Source organism: Agelaius phoeniceus, chromosome 1 (genome assembly GCF_051311805.1).
Source record: "Agelaius phoeniceus isolate bAgePho1 chromosome 1, bAgePho1.hap1, whole genome shotgun sequence".
NCBI lineage: Eukaryota > Metazoa > Chordata > Aves > Passeriformes > Icteridae > Agelaius > Agelaius phoeniceus.
Window position 1 is genome coordinate 7867578 of NC_135265.1, and position 20699 is coordinate 7888276.

General features: G+C 38.6%; 1 protein-coding gene across 4 annotated transcripts in view; it reads left to right on the top strand.

Annotated features, from left to right (window-relative positions):
• The window catches only part of DPP6 (dipeptidyl peptidase like 6), a 570302-nt gene that overhangs the window by 322403 nt on the left and 227200 nt on the right, over positions 1-20699 (top strand). The window lies entirely within an intron of this gene.

Consider the following 20699-nt stretch of genomic DNA (forward strand, 5'->3'; position numbering starts at 1 on the left):
AACTGAAACTTTTTTCCCACTTTGATAAAACTGGAGTTAATTACACCCCCCACACACAATTAACATCATAAATCTCTTTCCCATCTTTCTCTAGGAAAGTAAAGAGGGCTTGGCTGGTTGCTATTTCTGCAATAAAGCATTCTGGAAATACTGTTCTATGTACACAAAGATATGAAGTAATTGAGCTCAACAGGCCATGTAAAATACACATGAGAAATAAAGTATGTACTTGAGGCTAAAAATATAATCCTAAATGAATCCTATTGGGATGGTTTGTGCTCATGCTACTTCTAGTCCTCTTTCTGCAAGTAGAGCTTATTTGTCTTTGCTTTTGTTTCCCAAATAGCTTTTTTGTCATTTTTCTTTGACCTCTATGAAAAAATTGGAGAAAGAATTGATTCTTTCTTCTTGTAAGTTGCTACAGCAAGGTCTACCATAATACACAAATTGTGCATAGTCCCACAGAGCAGAAAAATAGATTTAGCAGAGGTTTGGGGAAGAAATTAATGAGAGATTCTAATGAATCTATATGAGTTTGCTCCTTCTCTTTGGAGTCACTGTGATCCACATTTTACAAACCATCTCCCAGATTATTTTGCCTTCAGTGCTAACCAGGCACTTCCATTTTTGCTCACAAATGCCTATGGGTTTCAAGAAACACAGCCTCCAACATCCACCAAGCCTTTGTTTTATTTTTCCTTGGCCCATTTCTTGAGTAATGGTTTATGTTTTTCAAAGAGAAAAAATCAGGAATTCACTTGTTGCAAGCTACTCACCAAATACTGTTTGTACTTTTATGTGTGGTTTGCTGCTTGTCAGGTGTAATGCATAACTTTTATCTATTTTTATTGCTGAAACTGCTGTTAAAACAAGAGATGACAGTTTCTCCAAGGAGACTGAATTGAGGTGACACTCAGATGTTTATACTTCATTACTTTTCATTGCCTTGACAGTTTCTGTGGAGTTTCTTTCAATCATAGAAACCTTCAATTATGATTAGTGCTTGGCTCCCATGCCAAAAATCAATTGAACTGCATTTTGTATAGTATTCATCAACACGGATAATACAACTAAATCAAGAATAGATCAACTTCAGTTAAGGGATTCTTCAAGACTTGTTGAGTTGGCAGTGTGCAAAAGTGAAGATCTGTCTGCAAAAGATGTGGCATTCACTTGTCCATTTGTGCTGATTGTCTTTGCAAATATGACCTATCATTACATTACCCTTTTGCTTTCATATTCTGTAAGGGAGGAGAGAATACTAAAAAAAATTGCAGTATGCCAGACTATTAGCTCAAGACTGATAAATATCACTCCTGTCCATTTTGTGGAATTTCAGTGAATGAGAGAAGACTGGGAGCTTTCTTTAATATAAATAAATAGACAAATAAATAAAATCCACCTGTGACCCTTGCCTGCAGGAATTACAGATTTAAGGGAAGAGAGATTTTTGCAGAATCAGCTGCTGCTGTTGCTGGTCTCTCAGATCCCCTCTCAGTGCCTGGGAGATGTTTGCAGAGGGCTCTGGAGGTTCTGTTGTTTCCCATTCCCTGGCTGCAGCATCCTGCACAGGCAGATGGCTCAGGGTGCCACAGAAGGCTCCTGTCCATTTTTAGCAGCAGATTTCACTGCCTGCTAGCCACTTACTCTATTTGTAATTTGGGCACTGCTTCAAACTCTGGCCACATTATTTAGCTTTTAATAAGCTGGAGTAGCTCTTCTTTTTTTTTTTTTTTTTGAGCATTTGGGACAAACGTCCTCCTGAGTTTTGTCTTGGTCATGCTGAATGATGTGATTCTTTTTGTTGTGAAATGCACTCTGCATGCACAAAACACAGCTAGAGCCACTCAACAAGCTTCAGGGACTTATTTAGCTAGCTGGGCTTTGGCAGGAGATGACCAGTGAACATGAAAACCCAGGAAGAACATCAAATAGTTGTGAGAGATGTTGAAAGTAACAGATGAGAAGAGATTGCTTGCAGAATTTTAATTCTACACAATAAATTATTGCCGGCAAATTGAACTGCTGCTTGCTTTTCAGGGATATTAGAGAGCTGGAAATAATGCCTATTTTAGCCAGGCAATCATCTACTGATCTACTGCCTTTTGTTGACCGACAACTAAAACCTGAGCAGGGAAAAAGACTAATTAATCATTACTTTATGTAACCTTTACCAGCGTGATACAGCATTTGCATTTGAGTCCTAGTGTGCAGTGCTCATTTAAATTAAGTCTGGTTTTCTTTCTGTTGTTTTTTTTTTAATGTTATTATTGCCGTAAGATCCAGGGAGAAAATAAGTGGAATTGCTGTTTTCAGAGAGCCTAAGACAGTTAATTTTCCAAGTCCAACCAAAAATGTCAGTCTCAACTGTCTCCACTTTCTGTAGACCACATTGTTGGTAAATGATGCCCAGGGGAGAAATTGTTGAGTTGTGATAAATTGTTGAGCATCCAAAAGCTATTGTTGGTCTCACTGGGGACCACTGAAAGCTCAGTGCTCTTGAAAACCCAGCCAATTATGCAGGTGCTTATGCATGGGCTTTGAAGGCTCAGTTTTCTTGCTTATTAAAAAGGATGGTTTTTTAAAAGCTTTCTGTCATTACTGGTCATTTATTTTCCCCTCTGTTTTCTTTTGAAAACATCTGAAAAATAGCACACTTGAAACAAACACATTTGAACTCCTGTGTAGTCAAATGATGGCATTTAATTCAGGAATCTGAGGGTGGTCCTTTGGACAGCATTAAGAAGGAAAAGGCAGCATTTTCCCAGATTTTAGAGCATTAGATAGCCCTGTTGAGTTTTTGCCTTTTCCTTTGCATCCAAGAATAAATAATGGAGCTGAAGTGTCATTTTAGTTATAGAATATGTGGGTTTTTTTCTTTCTTTAGTTGGAATATAACAGACTCTGAAAGATCTCAGACCTCAGGAGATGCTCTACAATAACTGTTTATATTATTAATGAAAATCAATTTTAATTATAGGGTTATGTTATTTAAACATATCTTCCTTGCAGAAAGATGTGTGTTGCTAAAATGGCTCTTTCCACATATAACACTAATAATACCTAACACATCCTTCATGCTTTATGTCTTTGAATTGCTTTCAAAAATATTCCTTCTGACATCTCAGTGATGTAGGTAAACTGCATTCCCCACACTTGGCAGAAGGGGAAGATTAAAACAAGAATGAAGTGCCTTGCCCAGGGCTGTGTTACTCCTGCATTTCAGGCTCCAAGCCCACGAATTGCAGTGATGATCAGTGCTGTGGGGACAAACACTTTGGGTCAGCACTGGCTTCAGGCAGTTTGTAGACATGTCCTACATTGCTTAAGCATTTGAGAATGTTAACAATGATTTATTCATCCATTCATTCCACTACTCATGTTTGGATTCCTTTTAAATGAGATCAGGCACACTCGGGTCTTTGGATCTTTATGGGAACTTCTAGAGATTTGACAGTCTTTGAAAGAATCTCCTCCTAAGCCAGACTGTAGTAAGCATCCATGGATATTAATAGTCCATCAGGAGAATATGTGCACACTGATTATATATGCTCATGTGTGCAAATACAGACTACAACCCATGATGAAAATCATCAAATGAATCCTCGTGCCTGGCAGCATTCAATGAACTCTGAACCTGAAAGCAAGAAATCACTGTTAGAAATCTAAAATGCTTCCAGAAAAGTGTTAGGCACTATCTCTTCCCTTGGAGATGCAGCATTTTCCAGCTTTCACTGGATTTCTAGTGGCCTAAGTAATAACTGACCAGGGAAATTAAAGCAGACTGGTGCACCACTCTCAAAAAAGTGTAGAAAATAATGCCTTTCCCCTGCAGATGGTTCTAAATTTGAAGTGGTTGGTTATTTCTTTCTGAAGAAAGAAGAATTTCATGGTACCTGCTTCTTTGTGTCAAAAAAATATCCGAGTGCTGTGGGTCAGTGCTTTGCAGTGACAGGATAAAATGAGCCCCACAAGTGCCTGTTGGGTGCACTGATATTGCCTCTGCCTGTGCTGAGTACCTCACAGCTGTTAATGAATTTAATCTCAGTGGCTGGGATGCAGGCATAGCTCATGAAGCCTGAACAGACTCCTTTGGCTGCCTGCTCAGTCCTCCTAACTGTGAAAGGCTGCACTCTTACCTTTAATTCCTGCTTCTCCTTCCACAGGGAGAGGACAGAGGCACAAATTGATGATCCAGCTCTGTCTCAGACCCTTGCCTCCCATGCCTTCAGTGCTTTCCTCAGTGAATCAGCCTTTCTCCCAGGAAATTCAGTGTCTCCTGTCACTGCCAGTGAAAGGAGTTATTTTATAATCTGTAAGGGTGTTTTCTTCCCTTGAGCAGCAGAGTATATGTCATTCCTTAGTGGGCAAATAGGAATGGCATGAGGGACAGGAGAACAGAGCTGCTTTTGGCTGTCCCCCTAGACTGATGGTGCTGTGGCCATGAAAAAAGAAATATCATGAGGTTTTCAGGAAAATCCCTGGAATTTCTCTGTTTCTGCTTTTCATAGCATGGCAAAGTGACAGCGTTTTCTGCAAGCTACAACTAATGAGAGCAAGAGGACCTAGAGAAAGTGTGGAGGCTGGAGGAGGGGGAGCTTTCCCTTGAAAATAGATGTAGTGTGTTAAAAATATATATGTGGGGATGAGGAGAAGTGACTAGTAAAATAAACCATCATCAGCCTCTGCTTCTTGTTCTTTCTGGAAATTCTGCATCTGAAGCTATAGACAGTTTCTGTCCTGAAATACTCCAAGTGGTCTTTCCCTTTCCCTTTGACTCTAGCAATGTTAGTGGCATAGGGCTGGCTGCATTTGGCAAAATGAAAGGATTCTGGCCCTTGATTAACTCAAATAAATGCTTAAATGGTTTTAAGAAGTATTTTTCAAAGAAGTATGATAACTCTTTAATGACCTACTCAAGATACTACTTTTATTTTCATTATGTCCACATATTATCAAGCAATAAATGCAGACCTGTGCATCTGAGTGGAAATGTGGAAATACCCACTCAAAACTAACCTCTCCTATCCAAAGAAAAAAAGCAAATAAGTTTTGAACCAAATGTTGGGAATCTTGAAAGAAGCCAAAATGCCTTATTTAAGGACTTTCAAAAGAGCCATCCTTGATATTAATAGTGATTTTTTTGGAGCCTAACACTGATGTGTTACTATCTAGGACTTCAGGCTCAGTCATTGAAGCTGTCAGATGGAGTATAGGACCAAGAAAGATGTTCTGATAGCTGAGGAGGTTAAATGCTGTCATGGGGCCCCTCACACCTTTGTGCTGCAGTTTCTACATCATTCTGAGTGATACCCTTGTACCCTTGGCCAAATTTTTCACAGGTTTAGCTCTTCCCCATTTGTCCTTTTTTTTTTTTGCCAATGCTCAGCTGGATGTAGTTGTTAAGTAAGAGTCTGGATTCTAAACTTTCTTATTTCTGACTTTCAGAAGTGCCAGACATTTCTAACTACAATTGAACTAGATAGGAGCTACACTCAACTATATAAAGTTATGATAATTGCTCTGAATAAAATCAGATCTCAAGCATCTGAAATTAAACACCCTAAATTAGCAAAATGTTTGACCTTAATCATTCTCTGACTCAGCTCCCCATCTGTGTGATGGGACAACATCTTCCCTTCCCCACGTAGAGGTGCTCTGGAAAGAAAGTGATGAATATTTGAAGCACTCATGTATTGTAGTGATGAGCTCCATAGAAACCACTGTGAGAAAATTGATAACTCTGCCTGTAGAGCAGGCTGGGATTGTGGGCTGCAAATGCAGTGGGGATCAAATGAAATATGGAAGAGACCTCATTACATGTGAGCACCAACCACTTGGTGCAGTGTTGGAGGTAGTTGAAAGGGTGTGGGATGTATAATTAGACTTCTGCACAATACATATGTACAGGGGGCTGAATTACAGCTCGTGAACCTTGAGGTTTGAGTTTGATATTGAACAATACATATGTACAGGGGGCTGAATTGCAGCTCGTGAGCCTTGAGGTTTGAGTTTGATATTGCCCAACTTACTGCCTAGGTTTGAACCTTAACCTTAAGGTAGATTTAGTCTCTTACTGTTGATTACAGGTGAGGTTTTCAAAAGCTCTTTGTCTGTTGCCAGTAGAGACAACAGGATTTTATGGATGGCTTTAGTGGGAGCACAGCTAGACCAGTGTTGAGTATTTTCAAGTCACAAGCAAGGATTTATGTTGCACACTGCCTGAAAAATAGACTGAGAAAAAAAAATGCTGTGTTTGATGTTTGAACTCAGTGAAGTTCTTGTCATTCCTAAAGGCTGTTAGCTTTTCCTATTAAGAACAACCTTGTAGGTGAGATGCTAAAATTAGGTATTGGCAGCATTTGTTGTTGTTTGCCAGTGCATAACGTGAGTAGGCACAATTCCTCTTATTAACCTTGAATGCAGAATTCCATTGACCTGGTTCTGAGCATCACAAACCTTGTGGTAACCTCCAAAGGTTTTTATCTGACATGCACTGAGTGGTATTTAAATGACCCAGAGTGAAGCTTTAGTGCTATTTATATTGCAGAAAGCATCAGAGATCAAAACCTCATTGTGTCAGGTTCTTATCAGACACTGCCATGAAGATCTGGCAGTATAAATTGACAAATTGAGTTTTCTTATTCCTGTTTTACACACAGAGGAGGAAGAATCTGGCCTGCAGAGAGCAGAATTTGTTTTATGCTCACTGAAGAAGAGGAGAGGCTTTCTCAAAGTCAGGAACAGAATCTTCAGTGAAGTCAGTAGCAGGATCCAGAACTGTTGGGTCAGAACTGTAATTTTAGCAGCATTAATTCCTTTCTCATCTCCTTTGCAGACACAGTCTTCCAGCCTGCATGCTGAGATTTTTGCTTTTTTCCCCTACCCATTTAAGACTTTTTCTGTCCCTTTTACATAAGCAATGTCTTATATTATTAGCAAGTAATTGTCTTCTTCTGCAAAAAGATTTTTTTTTTTATCTTAGCTGCTCCAATGGCACTTACCATGTCTCTTTTGAACTTTGGAAGGCAGACTGTACTGAACTGATGGTACAGTGCATTCCTCCCACCTCCAGTATAATTTTCTACCATACCCTTGGCATAGACTCCCTGATCCTACACATTTTCTTAGCAGTAAAAAAGAGCCATTTGAACTGCTACAATTTATGTGATCTCACAGGGAAGAAAACATTGTTTCCTTAGATGCAGCAAAAGCAAATCGAAGTGTTCTTCACTGCAGGAATAGGGATTGGATTGAAACACCTGTCTTAACCACAGGAAGCCTTCCACACTCACAAACCAATGGAATGTTTTGGAAAACATCTGTCAGCTCCCAAGGAACCCCACTGGTCCAGCACCATGTCTTTTTTCCATTGTTTCATGGCTTCCACCTACTGGGGTGAGCTGTGGTACCAAAGAGCAAAAATAATCTTTCAGTAACACAGATACACCCATGTACAAACTGAGATGCTCATCACAGGAGAATGTTTCTTTGCCATGCTGGAAAGGGCCTGTCATGCTGAATTCTGGAACAGAGATGACCACATCTAGAGGTGGCAAGAATAGATGAAGATACTGTCCTTTCTGTGAAATCATTGCTCAAATTTTCATTTAATTTTTCTAATTCAATTGACTTTCCAACACCCTTCATCTTCTCTTAGTCACAAATCTAACTCCTATTTTTTGTTTACCTTGTGTTTATTCATATTGTAATAATATCCTGTAGCTCTGGTCATTATTATGGTTTCTGTTTCCAAGAAATGAAGAATTGAGTGTAGAGCAAGAGATTAGGTTGCTGATGAGCACCAACAGTGAAACAGAAAGAAATAAGATAATAAAAAGGCCACTTTCTTCCTAGGGCTTGCTAAGGATCCTAAAGCACAGAGTTATACATTATATTCCAATAATTAGGAATGAATAATGTGCTCATCCCAAAGGAATGTGACTTTTTTTAAAATCAGTGCTTTCTGCAGTGGGACTCTGAAAAGGAGGAAAAGTGCACTTACAAGTGGGTTCTCTTCTCTCATTGCTGTGTTCAGGAGGGAAGTTCAACATGCAGCTCAGCAAGCCTGACTGGATGGTGGCACAAGAGAGGCTCTGCATTGCTTTTTGTCTGCAGTGATTCTGGCAACACAGCTCTGAGGGGAATTGGAACCAAGTGATTTCATTGTTCCCTCTCTCCTAATATCTCATCTCTCTCTTAATGACTACCAAACTCAGTTTTAAATCCCATTTCTGTGTTGTTTCATTTTTTATTGTCTTTATTATTAAAGAAAAATCTAACAATCCTAATAAAATAGCAGCAGTCTATGTGATTATGAGATTTTGAGTGTTAGATATAAAATAGTCTTAGGAATAACAAGGCTTTGTTCTCTTACCCAACAGGAATGTACCACAAAATCTCTGATATTATGTGTTAAATGCATTCTTAAGAGCAGTGGTGTGCCCTCAGGGATAAGAGATGGAAGCCTATGCTATTTCATAGCTTGAAATCTCACTCTATCCACCCCATTTCAGGATTTAATTTTACAAGGAGCAAGATCATTGCTGAGTGACCAAGACCAAACTCCATGTGCTAGGGCACGTCCCCAGTGGTTTGGTGGGCATCCCTGAGGTTTCTGTCTCTACCTCTGAAGGAAAAAAAAACATCAGTCTCCTGTTCCAGCTTAGCTGATTTAGCAAGAGAGAGACTAAGAACTTGGATCCCAGAAAATTTCTGTAAGATAAAGAAAACATCATGAACATGAGATTTCACCTACAATGGAATCATGGTGAACACTACAAAGCTGCATTTAATTTATTTTCGTATAGAATTGCCTCCAAGACTTCAGCTGTTTTTGTAGAACTCGATGGTGAAGTTGCTCTTCAGCTGGATGGGAACAGTATTCATCACTTCTGTGACAGCAAAATGCTTGGGAGGATTTTATAGGAAATAATTTTGTGAGATGTAGGAAGGTTTCTGCAGCTCTTGAGCTGCTCCATTTCTGCAGGTTCTCCACTACAGGACCTGGGCCACCCCAATCTTTGCAGAGCACCTGTTCACCTGCACAAGCCTTTGCAAATGGCTCCACTGTTGGGATAATTTTGTTGAAGTGAACAAGGTGTGGTCTGCCATATTTATAGAAAGCTGATTAAATATTCCAGTTTCAATCTTCTCCAAATCATGTCAGAAAACACTAATGAAAAACAAAAGCATTTAAACTACAAACCCAAACCAAACTATTAATTCGGGGAACTGGTATTTATAAATAAGAAGAGAATGCAGTGTAACCAGGAATTTCTCTCAAAAGGCTTCCTGAAATGTCAGTATTATTTTAAAAGTACCTACAAAGCAAGTGTTATTTGGAGGCACAAAGCCCTACTACTAGAAACACTGTTTTCCTTTTAGTTCTATTGATTTCTTTTGTGACTCTTGGTTTCGTTCCCAGGAACTTACAATGCTTGCTAAAAGCTCATGTTATTTATCTTCCATGAACTCTTGCATATCTATGATTGCTCAGCAAAATTCTGTTTCTTAGCAATTTGCTCTAAATGACTTATATTTTCCAGAATTTAACCACAGGCTTGATTTCTTTTTTCATCTGATATCCAAATCATTCAGAATATGATGCTTAAGAAATATGATGGACAATTAAAAGGAAGGATAAAAGGGATTTTGGGTGCAAAGATGGTCAAAATCAGGACTTTTACTATTTCTCTGAGCCTTCTTTCAGCACAGCTCTGATTTAATATTATTCCCTGCTTTCATCCTCCTTGCTCCTCTCTTGAGTTCAGGATGTCAGTCATATCAATGCTGGAAAATGTCTTCAATCTGCTTATAGATGTGTATTAAGGAAGAATTATGGGCTCAGTTTTGCTGGAAGCATGCTTGGATTGTAGGAGTTATTCAATAAATCTTAAATTGCACCTTTGCTACTGCTGCATCCCTGCTGTCTGATCTGTCAGTAGCAGCACTGCCTTTGGGTGGTTTCCTGCTCAAACACCTTCTGATGTTGAATTTGGGTGGGACATCCTCTCTGTGTCCCCTAGGACAATGTCTGCTCCTGGGAAAAAGCAAATGCAGTTATTGTACATATTTATCTATTGGCACATGGGCAGAAAAAAATCCCTTTGGAAGCTTTTTCTCTGGTGTAACTCACCAGAATTTCCCTATGTAGTTGTAAGGAAACACTTCTTGGTGTCCCTTTTTCAGCTTACACACATTGAAGATATAATAGGTATGTCTTGATAAGCAAGCTTCTAGTTATGCTTAGTGGCTGCCTGTTTTTCATAATATTTTTCAACTTTTTGTATGGTATTATTAAAAGCAGTTCCATTGCATTCCATTGCAATATTTCACTTTTATTACTGATATTAGGAAAATGTGTGGTATTTAAAGCTTTCATTGGATCCATGTAAACAGGCAAATGGAAATGGCTGCTCAGCATGGCCTGAGCCTTGAGAGGAGTTTTCAGAAGAACATTATTGCATAGGAGAAGCCACTGTTACACAGAGCATGAATTTGCTTGAGTTAACAAGAGGATGTTGGAAGTTCCTTTAGGAATAGTCTGGCAGTGACTTGAGCACGTTCTTTGAAGTGCTGTGCTGGAAGTAATGCTCTATTTCTGATAAAGGTATTCTATTTGAAATGGTATGACACAATCATTACTCACTTCAGTCCCTTTGACCAATGAACTTGAAAACAACCTCAGGCAGTGAACTTGCATTTTTCTTAACAACCCTACTGTACCAGGGCAAGGATAATATTGAGAAATTTCATTGCTGCTTATAAGTGGAGATATCATTTGTCATCAGAGTCATTACTAAATTATATGATTTGTTTAATGGATCTGCAGTATACTTGAATTGCTGAAAAATCAATTATATTTTTTTTTTCTAGGAATTATAGTAGAGGGCCTACAAGCACACACAAATAGGAATTTATGTGAGACTGTTCTAGTAGGAACCAGACTTAAGCCTGAATTGCTGTGATAACTGCTTAAGAAAAAGCCTTTCTTATTTCTGAGAGCTGGAAGTTGGTGCCATTGAAAGATTGAAGTTAGGCTGAAGGGACTTTACCCACAAGCAGTCATTACCTCAGAGCCATTCATTGCCTGCAAATGACTTCAGACAGGATTATGGGGGGGTTTTCCCTGGCATTAAGAATGGCATTAAAATATTTGAATGTAAATGTTTAGTTCCATTTCATGTCACAGACAGAGAACTAATGATCTGCATCTTTCTGGAGTGGCTGGGGAAGCTAGGCAGGGTAGACCAGGACATTTAAAATAGCACATGGCATCTGTGATTAGGGATCAGAATCCTGCTGGTTTAGAAATATTAATTTTTTTACTGACTTTTAATTTCTTTCTGGTTTCCTGCAATACTCTCTAACACCTGATGTTATTTGCCTTCCAAGCAATCCTGCAGAGCTACAATATTTAATTTTTTGAGAAAGTGTTCCAGCTAAAGCTCTGCTTAAAGATTATACATGAGATGTCATTCTCCCACTGGCTTTTGTATCTCATAACATTTTCATAGTAAGTTCTTTATACCTCATCTCAGATAACAATTATAGACATTGATGAATGACTAAAAGATAAATGTTTTTCACAAAATATATACAGACATTATTTCAACTTTCATTGACCCAAAAATAAGTTGCTTGGATTTCATAGAATATTTCTCTTCTACTTGAAAGAGTTACAGCTAGGATTACCTCCTCTAGATGAGTTTCTAGCATGCAAAAGTGATTCCCTCTTCTGTATTTATCATGGGATAAACTTCACATATATAAACCACAGAATCTGAAATCTATTTGTTCAAGAGAGTTATGGAAGAACAAATTGAATGATTATGAACTGATCTACTTGCTGTAACTCATACAGTAGAAATGTTTCAGTTGCTTACTCTGAAACCAGATCTGAAGCAGCATGCCACTAGAGTGGATCATGAAGGTACTTCCAGTGTAATTTTAAACCCAAAAGATCTGAAATTACTCTTTATTTGGTAATCACCAGGAAATACAGAAAGTGATAGTGGCTGCTGAGGAATGAGAAAAAGGATGTCTGCATCACTCATATAGACAGCTTGCAATATGAAAAAAAGAAAGTGGAATAAAGTGATTTGCAAGATGAGTTTATACCTAAAACTATACATTCTGGTAGGATACAGTCCTTGCATATTGATGCAAACAACTTTTCCTTGAAGAAACACCTCTAGGCTTGATTTGGGAGGATATGTTCAACATACTCTGTCTGTGCCTTCACCTTTCTGTCCACCTCTGCCAATTACTCTGGAACCCAGCACTGATCTCAGTCAAATGTGGTGAAACAGGCAATGATTTCAAACTTATTAAATCCAAATGTGCAAATGAGTGGGTGAACAGGAATAAAGAAACTCAGACTAATGCCTCTGAAGGGGGAATGGGTGGAACACAAACCCAGCAGTGGCATGGTCCAGGTGACCTGCCAGCTGGCTGAGCAGCTCATGGGGTAGCTTCCCTTTCCATGGCCAATTTTCTGACTTGGGCTGTAACTCTGTCCAGATCACAGCTCTAAATCTTCCTGACCTCTTTTGTGTGTATTGGAAGAGATCTGAGACTCCCTTTTCATCAACACAAACTTCCAGGGGAAGAAGAGAACCAGAATTAATGAATTCGACACAGAGAAACATTGAGTTACTGTAGAAGAAGAGTCTGTGTAGAAAGTGAAGCTTGAGCTTCTGGGCAAAAAAGCATTGGAAATTGTTCCTTTTGGCTCCCACTTCTCAGGATTCCTTTAGTTTTTAGCACTTGTCCCACAAGTTTTCCTCAAGCAAAGAAATTCAAATTTCATAGTGGTTAGTGACAGGAATATTGCAGCTTGGGAGTGGGCTGTAAATCCTGGGTGGCTGTAGAATTCCCAAGGGAATTGCATATGTCACCACAAATGAAGTGTGAAGCTGATGGATTTTCTGTCTCAGATACATCAGAGGGAAAACTCATGTAGTAAAAACTCAACAGCTTTCTAAACCTCTACTTGAAAAAATGTAGTTTGCTTGGAGGAGTCCAGGCAGACTAATGGCTTCCAGCTGGAATTGCATGGATGTGTGGGGCTTGTGTGTCGGACAGTTATATTAGCATAAGTAATGGGTTTGTTTTCTGTGAAGGTCTGAATAGGGAGACAATTTTAGAGCTTTGAAATTTATTAATCCCCACACAGAATATAACCACTGGAGATTTATAGCTGTAATGTTTGGCTTTCCTTAATTTCCATAATTTTCTGTTTCTTCTCCATCCATCTGCTCATCTCGCTGTATTCTTGTAATAGACATTCATTAGTTTTAAGTTTTTGGGTTTTTTCCTATCATAAACTCTTTGATGTTCTTTGATTCTGCTATTTTTACTTTTTTATTAAATTACAGTCTTTTTTTGTTGTTATATTTTTCTATTTATACTAAAGTTTTGGTGAGATGTCAGCCTTGCTTGTACCATCCACTCCATCAAGTTTCAACCTGTGTTGAAGATTTCCAGCCAAAATGAAGTAGATTAACATGAGCCTTTAAATGAGTGTGAAGAAATCACAGTGCCATTCCCTTTTCTCTTGAAAATTCAGCATTTCCCTGATGCCCAGGGCCAGCAACTTGATAACCACTCATCAGCAGAGTTCATGGCCCCAGAGCTTTCTCTCTGTAGCAGAACATTTGTGCCCACACAGCTCTGCAGGGAGGGACATGAGCCCCTGAGCAAAGGCTGCTGCAAATGGCAAATAATGGCAAATAATCCTCCTTCATGATTCAGGTGTACCCACAGGATGTAATAGTGGAGGAGAGGCTGCCAAACTGGAATTTGGACTCAGTTCATGGGAGGCTCTGACATTGTGCTGATTTTTGCAAAGCACCCAGAATTCTCCCATGTCACAGACACGTTTTATGAAAAATCCTTTTCACAGGATTTTTTCTCCTGAGAAGCTGAGAAGCCTCAGAGGAAAAGAAAAACAACAATTATCTGCTGCTGTGGAATGCAACAGGTGCATCTTTGATTGGTCTGTGTGAGTTGTTTCAACATGATGACCAATCACAGGTCCAGCTCTGTTGGGACTCTGGTCAGTCACAAGATTTTATTATCCTTCCATTCTTTTCCTTTCTAGCCTTCTGATGAAATCCTTTTCTTCTATTATTTTAGTATAGTTTTAATATATAATTTTCTTTTAATAGAATATATATCATAAAATAATAAATCAGCCTTCTGAAACATGGAGTCAAGATTCTCATCTCTTCCCTCATCCTGGTACCCCTGTGAACACCATCTCACTCTCAGCCCACACAGATATTTTATTATTGTATATTAATATGCATTATTGAAATACCACTGGAAGGCCAGGAACAATTTAGGCTGTATTGTGCTGACATGAATAAAAATTACAGTAAGCAACAGATATGGCCCCCAAGGGACCTTTGTCAAAAAAAATAACATGGACCATTCAGGAAAGATGGGCAGAAATAAGAGGGGAAAGGGAAATAAGTGACTACTAATGAGATAAATGCAAGCTAGTATCAGGTGTGAAATAATTCCAAATAAATGCAGAATTTATTCAACAACAGTTGTTATCTTGGTGAGCTGCTCTCTCCAAGAAGACAAGCATGGGAGTGAGGGGATCAGCATTCACAGGCATTATTGAGATTCTGCATGTGTGGCAATGCTTTTGATTTCCTCCAAATGCAATTGAGACAAAAAACTTCAGCTACTTGGGAACCAGATGAAAATGTCACCAGGAAGCTTAATTTTTCAAGATGTGTTGCAAATATACATGATATAAGTTGTAGCCCAATGTGTTTATTAAATACCAGGCTCTTCTATGCCCCCCTTTTCACCCATATTTTTTGCACTCATTTCTTTTTCTAGTTACATGAGCATATTAGTTCTGTATCTGCAATGAATAAAGTATAAGTTGTTATTGCAGTTCCTCCCTTCTCAAGCTTTTATATTACTGGTTGTGCCATATTTATGGGCAAATCCTGCACACATGACTCAGGCAAGCAGATCTATTAAGTGTAGAGGAGATATCTTTTTTAAAAATTTTTTACTCATACAATAAAGACAGATCAAACAATGGCATTCAGCTGGGAATTTTTCTATCAATGTTAATTTTAGAAGTACCCATGAAAATACATTTTGTTTTCTTTGATTTTCTTCTCTTTATGAAGAGCTGAAGAGAGAATCATAAAATTCACAGTGGTGGGGCTTTGAATCCTGCATCTCTGTTGGGCTATCACAGTTTGCATGCTTTTGTACAAGGTTCTCCTGCTGTCTCCCACCCAAGGGAAGCAATCCACTGCAGGAAGCATTTTAAATGGTCATGTAAACACAGAATAAAATTAAATTTATTTTATATAGAGGTGTGTTTATACTTACATTTTAAAAACCAAAAAATTGAAAATCAAGGATTCCAGCTTTTGATTTATTATTTGGAAGGACTACAAAAAGTCAGTTGTGCTATCTCTTATTTTATTAAAAGGCATTTTAGGCTGCTTGATCTATTCCAAAGATCTTCCTTTACTGGAAATTTTAGGTGATCATTGAAAGATATTATAATACAATTAATTAAATAAAGCTTAATATTTTCATGGGTTATTTATTGTAGTCACCATGCAACAGGATACTGGAATGGGAAACAACCATTTTAAATCTTTACTTTTCAGAAAGGGGCATAACTAAAATGTGGAGATAAAATTAAAGTGCTTTGGTGTGTGAAAGAGTTAAGGATAATGTATATGTCTATGTGTGGGCCTGTGCATACATTTATGTATGTGTTTTTAATGAAAATTATAGAAATAATAACTGTAATTTCCTGTTCCCTATATATTATACACCAGATTTCTGCATAGAGAATCCTAATTCTCAATAGTGTAGATCATTATTTAAATTTGTTTTCAGTTTTTTGCCACGTACTTGGGACATCTATTTTAAATACTCTGCTGGCTACTTACTGTTTGTTAATAGGCTTTTTTTAGGTGTAAGGTGACTTTACAAGATGTATTTTGATTCAAGAGGGAGGCTCTTTTGGTGGTGTGGATTTCAGAGGCAGCAGTTGTTGGCCTCAGGGCACTCATTGAGCTGGCAGCTCTGAGCCAGTTGTGATTAGGTGCATGTGAGAATGATATTTTGCATCTCTGTGTACAGAATTTTCTTGAAGATTATTTCTTCCCCCCAGCGTATTTAGATAAGAGAGTTCTTTTTTTTTTTTCCTCATTCCATAGTGATGCTCTCAGTTTTAAGTGCTGGCACTTTATAGTTCCCTTCTGAAGAATCTTATGACTTTTCTGTGCCATCTCTCAGTAAAAAAGAATTTGATGTTACTATCTGTTGATGGATTATTTCTTGATCAAGCAAGTCAGCATTATGAAGGTTGAAATATTATACTAGTTTACCAAGAGCAAACAAGGGGACACCTCTTAACCTTAAATAAAGGTACTCTTAACCTTAATACACAAAGATAAATACACATTGCCCCCCTTTCCTGGGAGGCAGATGAATAAATACACCTCTCTGAACCTAGTCCTTAAATTTCATCATAAAATCAGAACCGAAATAATGGACATTTCCCAAGAACCTAAATATACTGAAATACTCCTTTGGTGAGCCTACAGTATCTAGTTTTTGTTGAAGTAAATAATGTTACTAAATCATTTGAAGTACCCATTCAATTTGGGAGTTTTAAGCTATCCCATACAGGGCCAGGTTTGCTGCTTATCTAATCCTGCCTGCTCTCTAAGGCACAGCTCTTTATTCTGAAATATGCTGCTATCAAAGAGTCCTGCCTGGTCTGGGTTCCTCCTACTTGGAGCACAAATGCATCTCTCTGAGGTTAAAAGTGTTAGTGTGAGTTGGAAATAGGGTACCCACTCAGCCAGAGCATTGTTCTGATCCTCAATATAGAAACTAAGGCTCACTTTGTTGTTTTGTTCAGTTTGATTTCACTTCACTGGAGTTTGAAAGTACTAGGGGAATTTTGTCAGTGCCCTATTTCAAGGAAATGTTATTAATCACTTTCAGTCATGCTGCATGGTCTCCTGCTGTGTACTGTTGCTGAAGAAGGAAATTCCAGACTGATCTTTTCATTAATGATTGCAGAAAGCTGGACTGGTACTACTTGCAAATATTGAATCAAGAAGGGTTGTATGAATCATTTCCATGATGTGCACCACATTGTAAGAGAAAAGTTATTCCATGTCCGTGTTCTGTCTGCACTAAGGCTTATGCCACATGAAAGCAGCAGCTCAGGAAGTTGCCTGCAGAGAATATTAGCCTTAAGAAAGCACTGTAGGTTTTTTTGGGTTTTTTTTTTTTGCTGTTTCATAATATGTTGTAAACTTGCAAAATATAGGGAGTCAAGTCCTCAGCTGTTTCTTGTAAAATTTGACATTTTTGATGTGGTTAATGAATGAAAACCAAGGTGTACCCAGCACCATGAAAGCATCCCCTCTGTGAATAACCTCTGCATTTCCATCATTGCCTTCACCCTTTGACACCCACATCTGTCTTCACCCTTTCTTATTCACAGGCTATATATTCTTAAAAAAGAATTCTAAATCTTCTTGTGCAGAATAGCATAAGAAAATAGCTCAGTTAAAACCTTGACTTTTCATTCCAGGTGGGAATTGTGTTACCTTTTGAGGGGCTTTTTTGTGAACCAGTAGTGGCCCAAAGATTACAGCCTGAGGATCCACTTCCAGGCACCACAGCTGGGGAACCCATGAGCCAAGCTGTAATTTAATGAGTCAGACCTCATTAAAAGCTTCTTCCTCTAATATAACAGGATGAGACATCTCAAAATCTTCTGGAAAATATAGTTCAGGCTTAGATGCCTGCCATCACTTAGGATAGCTAGCTTGCTCTCCTATTCATCTAAATGACATGAAGGATAGGGATTTTCTTTTAACTTATAGGTGGTTCTGTATTTGTAGCCTCCTGATTCACTGCTTATATTGATACATGGCACAAGTTGATAGTTGAAATGTATTTTAAATCCCATTTTATTTGCCATATATTCTAAGTATAGCACTTAATGCAGTGTTTCACAGTGATTCAGAACAGAGGCAAGTGACTCAGAATCAGGAAGAAATAACTAAATTTTTTTGACTGCTCTTGAAGGCATTTCTGTCATGAAGAGATACTGGGAAAGAATGCAAATATTGCTTCATAAGAGCACAAATTAAGTCAGAGAAATAAAATGGAGTGCTGCAATAGAAAGTAATGATACTCTGGATTGGATAAAAGATAAGAAGCCTGTAGAAGAGGTAAAAGCTGGTGTTGGCATGCTCCAACATGATGCTTGGAGACACAGAAACTACAGCCTCAGGGATTTTAAACTACAAAGAATTTAGAGAGCAGTAGTTACAGAACAGTATTGAAAATGAAAATAATTAGAAGTTTCTTAGTGAAGACAGATATAACCAATTTGTTCTAAATTCTTGCTAATTTAAAGTTTATGTAGTACTTATTGAGAACTTTTTTGATGTAAATTGGGTGTTGTGTCCTTGCTTAGCATTTGAAATATTGGATAAACTACAGTACTTTTGAATATCTTATACAAGCACTGAGAGTTGTCTCAGTTTTTCAGTTCTTCTTGGAAGATGGTTTGCTTAGCTTGTTGAAGCAGGACTTTTTTATTGAAATCTCATGGAAGCTTCTAGAATTCTTACACATGAATGAAGTGTAAATTCTCACTTAATTTGTCTTGTGGTTTTTTTTTTCTCTGTCTACTGAGTTCACTTTGCTTTCTGACTGAGTTTAATGAACTTGCTGTCCTTAGGGAACATTGATATTAATGCTGTGTACTGCTCAGGAGCCCCAGGCAGGACTGGTGCACAGTGCTGTGCAAACTCTCAGATATCATTGTGACCCCCAGTGTCATCTTGCCAGATTTATTACTTTGGTTTCACACATGCATGCAGCAACTTCAGCTAAAAAGTGTTTCCTTTGAAGCCTTGTTGTGGTAGCCTAATTACAGCTCAGCAGCAAGAAGGGCAGTCCTTTGAACCCCACAGAGCTGGGTTCAAGGAACTGAATAGCTGGGGCCATTAGAAATATTTTATCCTGTCTATCCCTGTCCTTGAGTTATGCAGAATTGTGCAGGAATAAGAGCAACAGGTTCTCCTCTATCAGCCTTGACAGCTCAGATTTCTGGAGTGCAGGGGGTGGATTTAGTTTTTCTGGATCACCTGGTTCACTGCTGTGTTACTGCAGGGATCACCACGCCGTGTGATGAAGGGGACAGAAAAAATATCCTCCTAATATCAAACAGATACCAAGGTCTTGCCAGAGCTGTCACTCTCCACTTTAATAAAATAGTGTGGAGCACAGAAGTGCTGGAAAGGAAAAGCCATGTCCCTACACACATCTGCTTCAGTGGGAGAAGAGGAATTTTACAGAGGGATGGATGTGACTGTGTTCACAGGGGTCTTAGGATGAGGGAAGAGACCAGGATCTGGCTCCATGATTCAGAAGACTTGATTTATTATTTTATGACATTTATTACATTAAAGCTATACTAAAAGAATAGAAGAAAGGATTTCATCAGAAGGCTAGCTAAGAATAGAAAAAGAAAGAAATGATAACAAAGGCTTGTGGCTTGGACTCTCTGTCTGAGCCAACTCACTGTGACTGGCCATTAATTAGAAACAACCAACATGGGCCAATCCCAGATCCACCTGTTGCATTCCACAGCAGCAGATAACCATTGTTTACATTTTGTTCCTGAAAGCTTCTCAGGAGGAAATATCCTAAGGAAAAGGTTTTTCATAAGAGATGCCTGTGACAGATGGATGCAGAGCTGTGTAACCCCTGCCCTACACTCACAGCAGCCTGGCCCAGCCAAGTGGGACCCCACAGCCTGGCAAGGCACCACAGTGCTGGGACAGACTCACAGCTCTTGCAAAGGTCAGCCTGCAGCTGGACCACTGCTCTGGTGCTAGAGTGACAGTGACATTCTGTCTGTCATTCTCTAGATGGAGGATCGATAAACAAAAGAGCTTGAGGGCCCTAATTAGGAGAATACAAAGATGAATCTGATATGCAGGCAGAATTAATTTTCATTAATTTAAATTCATTCTTTAAATTTTAAATTAATTAATTTTGATGCTGTTGTTTCTATTAGGAGATATGGCTGCTGCAGGCAATCATTGTGATCACCTCTGCAACACAGTTACAGAGGGAAAAGTAGTGTTCCAGGATTAATGCATGAAAATTGGACTGTCACTTTCTAGTACTGTTTCCAATTATATGGCTGATTATTAGAGTAGCCTTGGTAAGATCACTTGTTCACCCTGGACATTTCACTTTTTCCTTTACAAAGATTCTATAAAGTAGCTTTTAGTTCCCAGAGGTGACGTAGGTTCAGCTTTACCAAGTAAATGTGTTTTGAAATCACTGGATTAAAACAGGTTGCCAGTGCAGGGTGTTGTTAAACTATTTCACTGCTAAATGGCTCATCTGAGAAGTTAAAAATAGAGTGCCAAGGGTTTTTGTTGTACAGTTGTACTGTGAATCTGGAATTATCTTACCACTCCTGCATGGCCAACTCAAAGGCCATGTCTCCCTACTGTAAAGAAAGACTTGACAAGCCTCCCCTGCTCTGAGGGTCTCCAGGCATTTGAGTTGTTCTTTTCTGGGGCAGATGTTCACAAGAGACTTTTCACTTGAGCAGGAGGGAATTGATGTAATGGAATAGTTTTTCACAT